The sequence below is a fragment of the Triticum dicoccoides genome, chromosome 7B (assembly GCF_002162155.2).
Source record: "Triticum dicoccoides isolate Atlit2015 ecotype Zavitan chromosome 7B, WEW_v2.0, whole genome shotgun sequence".
In the NCBI taxonomy this organism is placed as follows: domain Eukaryota; kingdom Viridiplantae; phylum Streptophyta; class Magnoliopsida; order Poales; family Poaceae; genus Triticum; species Triticum dicoccoides.
In genome coordinates, this window is record NC_041393.1 from 303,304,277 (window position 1) to 303,316,742 (window position 12,466).

Genomic DNA, 12,466 nt, shown 5'->3' on the forward strand with positions numbered 1-12,466 from the left:
AAGTGACAATGGCGAAAAGGCTCGGAACAGATGCAATCTAAATTACGAAAAACTAGAAAATCTCACCGAGCAACCTGATAACTGATACCACTTGATAGTGGCGAGGGTGATGCGGAGCATCCCACGATCATCCCCATGGATGTAGCTACACCCTCCTCAAAAACACTTGGATCTATGACAAGAGCTCGAGCGAATGCTATCGAAGATAAGGTGAACTCGCTCCTCTCCGAACTACCCATTTCTACACATGAGTCATGGCTACTACCTCAAGCGGAAACATTATGTCTGATCAGGTACTTAGAAGAAGGCCACAGAACAGCTACATTCAATAACCAAGACGGCGAGGACACCGAGCGTGAAGGCCAAGAAGAATGGGCGCTGAAGATGTCACAGCCATCGGACGACCGGTCAGGACCGGACATCCGGCGCCTGGAGCCCAGCCTGCCCAAGTCCCAGCCAACGCATGCTACAGCGAGCGGACGACCTGGCCGGACCAGACGTCCGGTGACACATCCTAGCAAGCGGACGACCGGCCTGCACCAGACGACCGGCAACTCCGCACCCAAAGAGAAATTAGCGGAATAACGAGGTGACCAGACAACCGGTGTCACCGTCACAAAATGAAACCAGCGGATGTCCAATCCTACCGGACGTCCGAACCTCTGCAAGCGACTGAACGTTCGGTAGAGGCCGGACATCCGCTGCCTGTGTGCCTGCAGCCTTGGGCTGATGCCCTTGTACCCCTTCACTTCGACCCCCATTTGCACTACGACTATAAATAGGCCTCTCCCACCTCCTAGCTAGGGTTAGCGTTGATTTAGCTCATTTGTGAGATAGAGCCTCACTCATCCATCCGGATCTACTCCTTCGCGAGGGACCGACACCTCTTCGGAGAAGATCCAGTTGGATTGAAGACCTCCTTCCACAGAAGACCATCTTCAAGACCTCCTCGCGGAGAAGAACCGGTTACCCTATGTATCGTCCCTTGTTGGATTTGGATCTTGTATCACCTTGTGCCATGATGATCTAAAACATGTGTGACTTTATTGATAGAGGCAAAGGTGTCCCGTCTTTCGATTAGATGATGGCTATCGTTTTGGTGGAAGTCGACTTTGACGATCCGACTACGAACGTGCAAGGACGTCGCACCTTAGCAATCGCTAAACCAACTCTGAGAGGTTATCGACCACGCCGGAGCACGATCAACCTTGTCGGCGTTCTAGGAACGGGGGTCCCCAAACTTGCCTGCCTGCGGCCTGCGGCGTGGCTCAAAGGGGGCCCAACACGGCCCATCTTCATCAGCACAAGCTCAAGACCCTCGCGAGGGGCCAAGCCTCGCGGGGCGGACGACAAGGAGCTTCCTCAGGCACGGTCTCGTCAGGCTGGCTCACGAGGAGGCGGAGAGTTCAAGGCGGGGTACCTCGCGAGGTGCCCATGACGCAAGCCATGACGACCAAGGACGCCAGCCGGGCGCCAGCCCGCGCAGTGTCCTTCTTTCCTCTTTGGTGCAAGGGGAGCAAGCGCAGGCGAGAGCATCAAGCAAAGACATCCATTTCGGTGCAACAAGACCAAGACCAGTCCAACTGCAGGATGGAGGTCACCGTGGAGCCCAAGTCGGCGTCACCACCAGAGCCTTTGACAGGCGAGGACCAACTTTAGTCAGGATGAGTGTACTAGATGTTCCCCTTCAATTTGGCCAATTGTTGGCGCCCTTCCCGCTCAATATTTGGGAAGAGGCCCGGGGCCTTCGCCTATAAATAGGACTAGCCACCCACAGGGTAGAGAGATCGAGAGAGGAATCCGAGGATAAGATAGGCATCTAGAATCAACCCCTCCAAAGGGACAACACCACCACAAGAACAGACCCTCGCGAGGCTGTTCCTCCTTGTATTGTTCATCATCAGCCCAAGAGGCAATCCACCACGCCACACACTGGAGTAGGGTATTACACCACAATGGTGGCCTGAACCAGTATAAACCCTGTGTCTCTTGTGTTGTTCTTCTCGTAGTTTAGATCCTAGCAATTCGGCGAGGAACAGGTAGGTAGAAGGCGAAACCTCCGCGCGCACCCCAGTGTTCGAACCTCAAGAGTCTGCCGGAACCCTAAATCCGACATTTGGCGCGCCAGGTAGGGGTGCGCCGGAATTCGTCTTCCGTCGCCCTGCTCTCCTCCGACCGTCGCATCCATGGCTGACGCTCGTCGGGCTGCTCGCGCTGCTCGAGTCGCCCGGACGGCTCCCATCGCTGCGCACCCTCGTCGCTCCCCGTCGCCCGCCGTCAACACCGCCACCGGCCCGGCGGGGAACGAGCAACGAGTATCGCCCCTGCGTCCCTCCGTGGCCTCTTGGGAAAAGTCGCGCGACCTCTTCCTCGCCCGCCACGCCGCTCCGGCCTCCCCAGTCATCGCGGCCCTCATGGGCGGCTCGCAGGCGCCACCCTCCAGTCACCATGTCAAGTCGTTCATCCGCCAGGTCGGCGCCACCTCCGCGCGGCAGGGGGCTTCCCGGGACCGGCCGGAGCCGCAGGCCAGGCTAGCCTTCAGTTCGGAAGACCACCCCTCCAACTCGGCCTGCTCGGGTGCGCTCCCGATGTTATGCACCCCCACCATCTGCCAGGTGGCTGTCACCATGACCCTCATCGACGGTGGCGCGGGCCTCAATGTGCTTTCAGTCAAAACTTTCGACCTCCTCCGCATACCCCAGGGGCGGCTACGGCTGAGCCAGCCCTTCATGGGAATCGGGGCCGGGTCATCCAGCTCCTTGGGACAGATCCGGCTCCCAATGACCTTCGGCACCTACGACAATTTCCGCACGGAGCTGGTCGATTTCGACATCGCCCTCATCAGCCTCCCCTACAATGCCATCCTCGGCTACCCAGCGCTGGCCCAATTCATGGCCGCGACTCACCCGACATAGAACCTCATGAAGATGCCCGGGAGCAGCGGAGTCCTCACCGTGCCTGGGGACACCGGGGACGTGCTGCGAGCGCTCCAGCTCGCCTTCAAGACGGCGGCGTCAACACAGCCCGCCAACGCGGGGGCCCCAGAGCCCAAGGGGGCTGCATCAGCCAAGAAGAAACAATTGTTCACCGAAGACAAGGCGGAGACCAAGCAGATACCCGTCGACGAGGACGGGTCCACCAGTGCCACTTTCACCATAGGCGCCCACCTCGGGCCCGAGCAGGAGGAAGCCCTGGTCAAGTTCCTGCATGCAAACAAGAAGGTGTTCGCTTGGGAGCCCGATCAGCTGGCAGGGATCCCACGGGGCGTGATCGAGCACCACCTCAACGTGTGCCCCAACGTGCGCCCTGTAAGGCAGAAAGCAAGGCGGCAGTCCACTGAAAAGCAGGCCTTCATCGTCCAGGAGACCCGCAAGCTAGAAGCCGTGGGGGTCATTCCTGAGGTTCGATATCCAGATTCGTTGGCCAACCCTATGGTGGTACCAAAGAAGGGAGGGAAGGAACGCATGTGTGTCGACTTCACCAACCTCAACAAAGCATGCCCGCAAGATCCTTTCCCACTCCCACACATCGATCAAATCGTCGATTCCACCACTAAGTGTGACCTGTTATGCTTCTTGGACGCCTTCTCCGGGTATCATCAGATCAAGATGGCGGTGGAAGATGTGGAGAAGACAGCCTTCCTGACCCCTTGTGGGGTATACTGCTATACATGCATGCCCTTTGGACTGCGCAACACGGGGGCAACCTTCAGTGGCTCATGCACATCACCTTGGGCCCGCAACTCGGGAAGAACATGGAGGCTTACGTCGACGACATTCTAGTAAAGTCTCGCGAGGCCAAGACCCTGATACAAGACCTGGAGGAAACCTTTGCAAGCCTCAACGCAGTAAGCCTGAGGCTCAACCCGGAGAAGTGTGTGTTTGGAGTCCCCTCAGGCAAGCTCTTGGGTTTCCTCGTATCCCACCGAGGCATCGAGGCCAACCCAGAAAAGGTCAAGGCGGTCGAGGACATGAACCCACCAAAGACCCTCAGAGAGATGCAGAAGCTCACTGGGCGCGTGACTGCACTGGAGCGCTTCATCTCCAGGTTGGGGGAGCGGGCGCTGCCTTTCTTCCAATTGATGAAGAAAAAGGGGCCCTTTGAATGGACTGAAGAGGCCGACAAGGCATTCCAAGACCTCAAAAGATACCTAACCAGCCCACCGGTGATGGTGGCCCCACGCCCACAAGAGCCCTTGGTACTCTACCTCGCCGCCACTCCCTACTCAGCCAGCGCGGCCCTGGTGGCGGTTAGGGAGGAGCGTCAGACCAAGGCCGCGGCAGCTGCCCGCGCCAAGGCAAAACAGGACCAAAAAGGACTCACAGAGATCACTACCACGATTGAGGAAGATCAGCTGCCGCAGGGGAACGCACCAGGACCGGGAAAGGCCCTTACCCTAGGCAACCAGCTTCTGAAGGCTCCGCCGCCTCAGGAGGCACCACGGTTTCCGGAGGACGCCACCAGCACCGACGCTCCAAGCCTCGTAGAGCACCCGGTGTACTTCGTCAGCACGGTGTTGCGAGATGCGAGGGCACGGTACCCCATACCTCAGAAACTTCTCGTTGCGCTACTGGTGGCCTCGTGCAAGCTGCAGCACTACTTTCAGGGTCACCCTATCAAGGTTGTCTCCGCGTACCCCTTGGAAAGAGTGCTCTAGAGCCCTAACTCAGCCGGAAGGGTCGCTGATGAAGTCATGTACCTAGGGTAGGGTCATGAACCTTACCAAGGTACCCTCCCCAAGGACATCTTTTAGAAGAAGCCGTCTTCCAGTCGACCAAGAGGAACTCCACTCGACAGACTAGAAGACAGTCGACGAACCTGAAGACACTCGACCGTGAAGACTCACTCGACCACCAGGAGTTCTAGATCTACTCTGTATCTAAACGGTCTATAATTAAGTAATCTTAATGGTCATGATGGCACTTTATGTAGGGCGTTACCAGTAACGCCGGACCTTAATGTACTTTAACCCTCTGCTGCGTGGGCTGGCTGGGGTCTTGGCGTCCTCTATATAAGCCACCCCCTCCACTGGTAGAAGGGTTCGCACCCCTGTAACTCTCACACACATAATTCAGTCGACCGCCTCTGGGCTCCGAGACGTAGGGCTGTTACTTCCTCCGAGAAGGGCCTGAACTTGTAAAACACTTGTGTGCACAACTGCTCCATAGCTAGGATCTTGCCTCTCCATCCCTACCCCCCATTCTACTGTCAAACTTAGAACCACGACAGTTGGCGCCCACCGTGGGGCAGGTGTCTTAGCGACTTGTTGGAGAAGTTGCAATCTTTTCAATTCCCATCATCATGGTTTCAGGTGGAGTTTTGGTTGAGGGCCGCAAGATCCGTCTCGGCGCGCTCACATTCGTCGCCGACGACTCTGCCTGGCTGCAGGAGGCTCCGCTCGACGTGGATGCACTCCCGGTCTGCGGAGCTACGCAATTTCGAGCATGCATCCGCGGCGTCCTTCTGCAGCAACCGTCGACTCAGTATCAGCCGGTTTTCGTGTCATCCTCCCTCCCAACTTCCTGCCGGCATAAGCGCTCCAGTCAGTCGAGGCTTCAGCGGTGGGTGAGGCATGCAGTGGCTCGCCAGTCGACCACTACCCAAGTCGCGGCAATCGAGCCCGACGAATCTCTCTACGGCCTATTCGACCTGTCGACTGGCTCCGCAGAGACTGCATCCAAATGCGACAACAGTGATCCGGCGGTGGAGGTCCTGATGGTCAATAGGCCGCACGTTCCCCCCAGCTTTCCTGGCGCCGAGGGAGGCAACAACGGAGGCGACCCGTCGCATGACCATGAGGAGTACCGCCCCGAGCCCCTCGACTCGCAGCAGAGGGAAGAGCTTCACCGCCGGAACATGGATGCGCTGCATACTCCGATCGTTGGAGAAACCCCTGAGGCTCGCGCCTTAGAGGACGCACGCTTGGCCAACCTGGCTGAGCGCACTCGACTGGAGAACCTTCAGCGGGCACTCGACGAGCGCGCACGGCAACGGATTCCAGACTCCAGTCGACGCCAACTCTTTAAACCTCCGACTCAGGTATATCGCACTCCAATCCAGAATTTGGCAGCTGCAACATGTATAGCAGAGTCAATTCAGCCTTCCCAGTCAGAGGCTGGCAGAGGCTTGATGCAGATCAGGGATTTGCTCTGGGCAGCTGGAGATCTTAATTCGGCTGTGTCGCAGTCACGAAACAGGATTCATAGTAGGTCCGTGGCGGCGAATACTGTCCAGTCAGCTCATAGCCCCAGATCGCCCCTGAGGCGTGAAGGGCATGGCGACCGACACGATCAGTACAGGAACTATGAGCAGGATCATCACCGAGTTGATCGCAACGATCGACGTCGAGTGCCCACTCCTCCCCGGAGGGGTGGATCATATATGCCTCGACAGCAGGATGACAGACGCCAGTACAGTGGCGGGCGAAGAGTTCCAGTCGACCCCAGGGAACCAGGCTTTGATGCGAGATCCATCATCGTTCAAGGTCTGTTCGACCGGAATAGATCCCACAGAGAGGGTAATGACAGAGATGTACCCACCAGCAGCCGAGTGCACGTCTCTGGACCAGAGTGTTTCAGCAGAGCCATCAGAGCCGCGGTGATTCCTCCCAACTTCAGGTTGGCGACTGGAGTCAGCAAGTTCAACGGTGAGTCCAAGCCCGATACTTGGCATGAGGACTACCGAGTGGCTGTTCAGATCGGCTGTGTAAATGACGAGGTGGCCATGAAGCATCTGCCTCTCATGTTGGAAGGGTCAGCCATGGCATGGCTGAATCAGTTGACACCCAGCAGCATCTACACATGGGAGGACCTCTCCCGAGTGTTTGTCAGGACGTTCGAAGGAACGTGCAAGCGGCTGGCGGGACTGACAGAGCTGCAATCTTGTGTACAGAAGTCGAATGAGACTCTGAGGGATTACATCCAGAGATGGATCACACTGCACCACACAGTAGAAAATGTATCTGATCACCAGGCAGTTTGCGCCTTCAAGGAGGGCGTAAAGTACAGAGAGCTAAGCCTGAAATTCGGTCAAACCGGAGACATGTCTCTGAGTCGAATGATGGAAATAGCCACCAAATATGCCAATGGTGAGGAAGAGGATCGGCTCCGGAGCGGCAAGCACAAGTCAGTCGCCCAGGACACCGGAGGCGGAAATTCCAGTCGGAAGCAAAAGCGTAAAGCTGAGCCAGCCGCACCTGGAGAAGCCTTGGCCCTGAACCAAGGAAAGTTCAAAGGGAAACCCAAGGGGCCTTGGAACCCTAAGAAAGTAAAAGATAAAGAAGGAAATGACGTGTTGGATTTACCATGTCACATCCACACCAAGAAAGACGAAGAGGGTAATTTCATCTACCCGAAGCATACCACTCGACAGTGTCGACTCCTGATACAGCAGTTCCAAGGGAAGCAGTCCAAGGACAAAGAAAAAGAGTCGGACAAGGTTGAGGACAAGGAGGATAGTGACGGGGAATATCCGCAGGTCAATTCCACCTTGATGATTTTTGCCGATGTTGAGAGCAAAAACCGACTGAAAGTTATAAACTGAGAGGTGAATATGGCTGCTCCATCAACACCCAATTACCTGAAGTGGTCTCAGAATGCCATTACGTTCGACCAATCTGATCACCCCACGCACATAGCCACCCCTGGGAGGCAAGCGTTGGTGGTCGACCCAGTCGTCGAGGGCACTCGACTGACCAAAGTGTTGATGGATGGTGGCAGCAGTTTGAATATACTGTATGCTGAGACGCTGAAAGGGATGGGCATTCCGATGTCCAGACTGAGCACGAGCAACATGAGTTTTTATGGAGTCATCCCTGGCAAGAAGGCTGCATCACTCGGCCAGATTGCTCTTGATGTAGTTTTTGGTGATTCAAAGAATTTCCGCAAGGAGAAGCTGACATTCGAGGTTGTGGATTTCCAGACTGCCTATCATGCAATTTTGGGTAGGCCAGCTTATGCGCGTTTTATGGCTCGACCATGTTACGTGTACCTCAAACTAAAGATGCCTGGCCCTGAAGGCGTGATCACTGTCACTGGTAATCGCAAGAAGGCAGAAGAGTGCTTCCAGAAAGGCTCAAAGATTGCCGATGCTCAGATGGTGGCAGAAGAGTGGCAGGAACACCAAAGGAATGCAGACCCGAGTGATTTGTTGCGAGCCAAAAAGCCTGCTACGGAATCAGCATTCCAGTCGTCTGGTGAGACAAAACCCGTTCACATCCATCCGACCGACCCTAACGCTGCTCTGACTCATATCTCCACAACACTCGACCCCAAATAGGAAGAAGCGCTCATCCAGTTCCTCCGTGAGAACTGGGACATTTTGCATGGAAACCTTCTGACATGCCGGGTGTACCCAGGGGACCGGCTGAGCATCGTCTATGAGTTGATTCAAAGGCAAAACCTATGAAGGAACATCTGCGACGGTCCGCCGTCCAGAAAAGGAAGGCTATTGGCGAGGAAGTGGCTCGGCTCCTAGCAGCAGAGTTTATCCAAGAGATTTACCACTCCGAGTGGCTCGCCAATGTCGTCATGGTCCCCAAAAAGGACAATTCGCTTTGCATGTGCATCGATTTTAAGCATATCAATCGGGCCTGCCCGAAAGATCATTTTCCTCTTCCCCGCATCGACCAAATAGTCGACTCGACTGCGGGATGTGAGCGACTGTCTTTCTTGGACGCTTATTCCGGGTACCATCAGATCCGTCTGTTTGGGCCCAATGAGATCAAAACGGCTTTCATCACCCCATTCGGGTGCTTCTATTATGTCACCATGCCATTCGGACTCAAGAATGTCGGAGCCATGTTCATGAGGATGATTCAGAAGTGTTTACTCACTCAAATCAGTCGGAATGTGGAAGCGTACATGGATGACATTATGGTCAAGTCACGAAAAGGTTCCGACCTGCTGACTGACCTCGCTGAAACATTTGCCAACCTCAGGAGATACGATATCAAGCTTAACCCATCCAAGTGCACATTCGGAGTTCCTGGTGGAAAGTTACTCGGTTTTCTCGTTTCCGAACGAGGAATCAATGCAAACCCAGAGAAAGTAGGCACAATACTCCGAATGAAACGACCTGTGCGTGTGCACGACGTTCAGAAGCTTACTGGTTGCTTGGCCGCTTTAAGTCGATTCATCTCTCGTCTCGCTGAGAAGGCATTGCCTCTTTACCGACTGATGAAGAAGTCAGACAAGTTCGAGTGGACTCCTGAAGCTAACGCAGCGTTTGTAGAGTTAAAAACCCTGCTTTCCACCTAGCCGGTGCTTGCTCCCCCAATCAGCAAAGAGCCTTTGCTGCTTTACATTGCAGCCACAGGACAAGTCGTCAGTACTGTACTTACGGTCGAGCGGGAAGAAGAAGGGAAAACCTTCAAAGTTCAGCGCCCAGTATATTACATCTCCGAAGTCCTGACCCCATCCAAGCAACGATACCCTCACTATCAGAAGCTTGTATATGGGATTTATATGACCACGAAGAAAGTTGCTCACTACTTCTCTGACCACATTATCACAGTCGTCACCGACGCCCCCTTATCAGAGATTCTGCACAACAGAGACGCAACCGGTCGAGTGGCAAATGGGCGATTGAACTTCTTCCCCTAGATATCAGATTTGAGGCAAAGAAAGCTATCATGTCCCAAGCAATAGCAGATTTCCTCGCCGAGTGTTCTGAACAACAGTTACCGGCCCAAGTTCACTCGGAGCACTGGACTATGTTCTTCGATGGCTCCAAAATGCTGAATGGTTCCGGTGCCGGAGTGGTCTTGTTTTCCCCCCGAGGAGATAAGCTCAGATACGTACTCCAGATTCACTTTGATTCCTCCAACAATGAAGCAGAATACGAAGCACTCTTGTACGGGTTGTGCATGGCCATTTCACTCGGCGTCCGTCGCCTCTTGGTCTATGGCGACTCGGACCTAGTGGTCAACCAAGTGATGAAGGAGTGGGACATCAGAAGCCCAACCATGACTGGTTACTGCAATGCAGTCAGAAAGCTGGAGAAGAAATTTGAGGGATTAGAGCTCCATCACGTTCCCCGACTGAAAAATCAAGCAGTCGATGACTTGGCGAAGATAGGTTCCAAGAGGGAAGCCATTCCGAGTGGCGTGTTTTTGGAGCATGTTCACACGCCGTCGGTTCAAGAAGATCCTTTCACTAAGGAAGCCCCGCAGCCAAAAAGCGCCACAGATCCGACTGAAGTCGAGGTCCCAGTTGTGGTCGACTTAATCATGGAAGTTCTGGTCATCACTCCCGACTGGACAGTGCCCTATATCGCCTATATTCTAAGGAAAGAGCTCCCCGAGAATGAAGAAGAGGCTCGAGAGATCGGCCGCCGATCTAAAACCTTCACCATCATGAGGGGACAGTTGTACAGAGAAAGTGCGACTGGAGTCAGTCAGAAATGCATAACACTGAAAGAAGGTCGAATGATTCTCAACGGCATCCACTCAGGGACCTGTGGCCATCATGCGTCCTCTCGGACCATCGTGGCTAAAGCATACCGAGCGGGTTTTTACTGGCCCGGAGCAAATGAGATGGCGAAAGAGATAGTCGACAAGTGTGAAGGATGTCAATTCTACTCCAATATGTCGCACAAACCCGCCTCAGCCTTGAAGACCATTCCACTCGTCTGGCCTTTCGCTGTATGGGGATTGGATATGGTTGGACCACTGAGAACAGGCAGAAACGGCTACACCCATGTATTGGTAGCAGTCGACAAGTTCACTAAGTGGATTGAGGCTAAGCCCATCAAGAATCTAGATGCCAGCACCGCCGTCAGCTTCATCAGGGAGTTGGTATTCAGATATGGAGTTCCACACAGCATCATCATAGACAATGGATCAAACTTCGACTCCGAAGAATTCAGAGCTTTCTGCACATCTCAGGGTACACGAGTCGACTATGCTTCAGTCGCTCACCCCCAGTCGAATGGACAAGTAGAACAAGCAAATGGCTTAATTCTCAAAGGGTTGAAACCCCGACTGATGCGCGACCTCAAGCACGCAGTTGGTGCATGGGTCGACAAACTTCCGTCAGTGCTTTGGGGATTAAGGACCACGCCAAACTGGTCGACTGGGAGGACTCCGTTCTTCTTGGTCTACGGAGCTGAAACAGTCTTGCCGAGTGACCTGCTTCACAACGCACCCCAAGTCGAACTCTACACCGAAGCTGAAGCAGAGCAAGCCCGACAGGACGCAGTCAACCTTCTAGAAGAAGAAAGAGAGATAGCCTTGATCCGATTGAGCATCTACCAGCAGGACTTGCGTCGCTTCCATGCCAGAAATGTGAAGAGTCGAGCTTTCCAGGAGGGAGATTTAGTTCTCCGAGTGGATCAGCAGAAACCACACAAGCTTGCTCCTACTTGGGAAGGTCCCTTCATCGTCACCAAGGTTCTCCATAATGGGGCATACCGCCTTTACAATGTTGAGCACCAGATTAACGAGCCCAGAGCATGGAGCGCGGACCTGCTCCGCCCTTTTTATACTTAAGTTTTTCACTCGGATGAGTTGTAATAAAAGTACTCCTGTAGTGTATTCATCAAAGACAAGAGTGTCATAATTTTCTTAGTAATTGTTATTGCTTTTGCTCTCATAAATCTGTCCCCCAGTGGGTGGCTTAGCTGTGAACCCGTCTCGCCTAAGCTTGTAAAAATCCTACCGAGTGGTAAGCCAGCCTTCCACTCAGAGGCTTAGCTGTGAATCCGTTTCGCCTAAGTTAAAACAAAATCCTACCGAGTGGTGAGCCAGCCTCCCACTCGGAGGCTTAGCTGCAGCCCAGTGCTCACCTAAGTTTTCTAAAATCCTACCGAGTGGTAAGCCAGCCTTCCACTCGGAGGCTTAGCTGCAGCCCAGTGCTCGCCTAAGTTTTCTAAAATCCTGCCGAGTGGTAAGCCAGCCTTCCACTCGGGGGCTTAGCTGCAGCCCAGTGCTCGCCTAAGTTTTTGAAAATCCTACCGAGTGATAAGCCAGTCTTCCACTCGGAGGCTTAGCTGCAACCTAGTGTTCGCCTAAGAATAAAAGACATCGTACACTTCGCAAGGAGGACGAGGTGCAGGTCGACCCCTGCTTCCTCCTTCCGAGCTACATCACAAACACAACATGCGTCCCGCAAGGAGGACGAAGCGCAGGTCGACTGCTACCTTCTTCCCCAAAGCCGTGCCACGAAAATCCTACCGAGTGGAGAGCAAACCTCCCACTCGGGGGCTTAGCTGCATCCCAGTGCTCGCCTAAGTTTCTAAAAAACCTACCGAGTGGAGAGCAAACCTCCCACTCGGGGGCTTAGCTGCAGCCCAGTGCTCGCCTAAGTTTCTAAAATCCTACCGAGTGGAGAGCAAACCTCCCACTCGGGGGCTTAGCTGCAGCCCAGCGCTCGCCTAAGTTTCTAAAATCCTACCGAGTGGAGAGCAAACCTCCCACTCGGGGGCTTAGCTGCAGCCCAGCGCTCGCCTAAGTTTCTAAAATCCTACC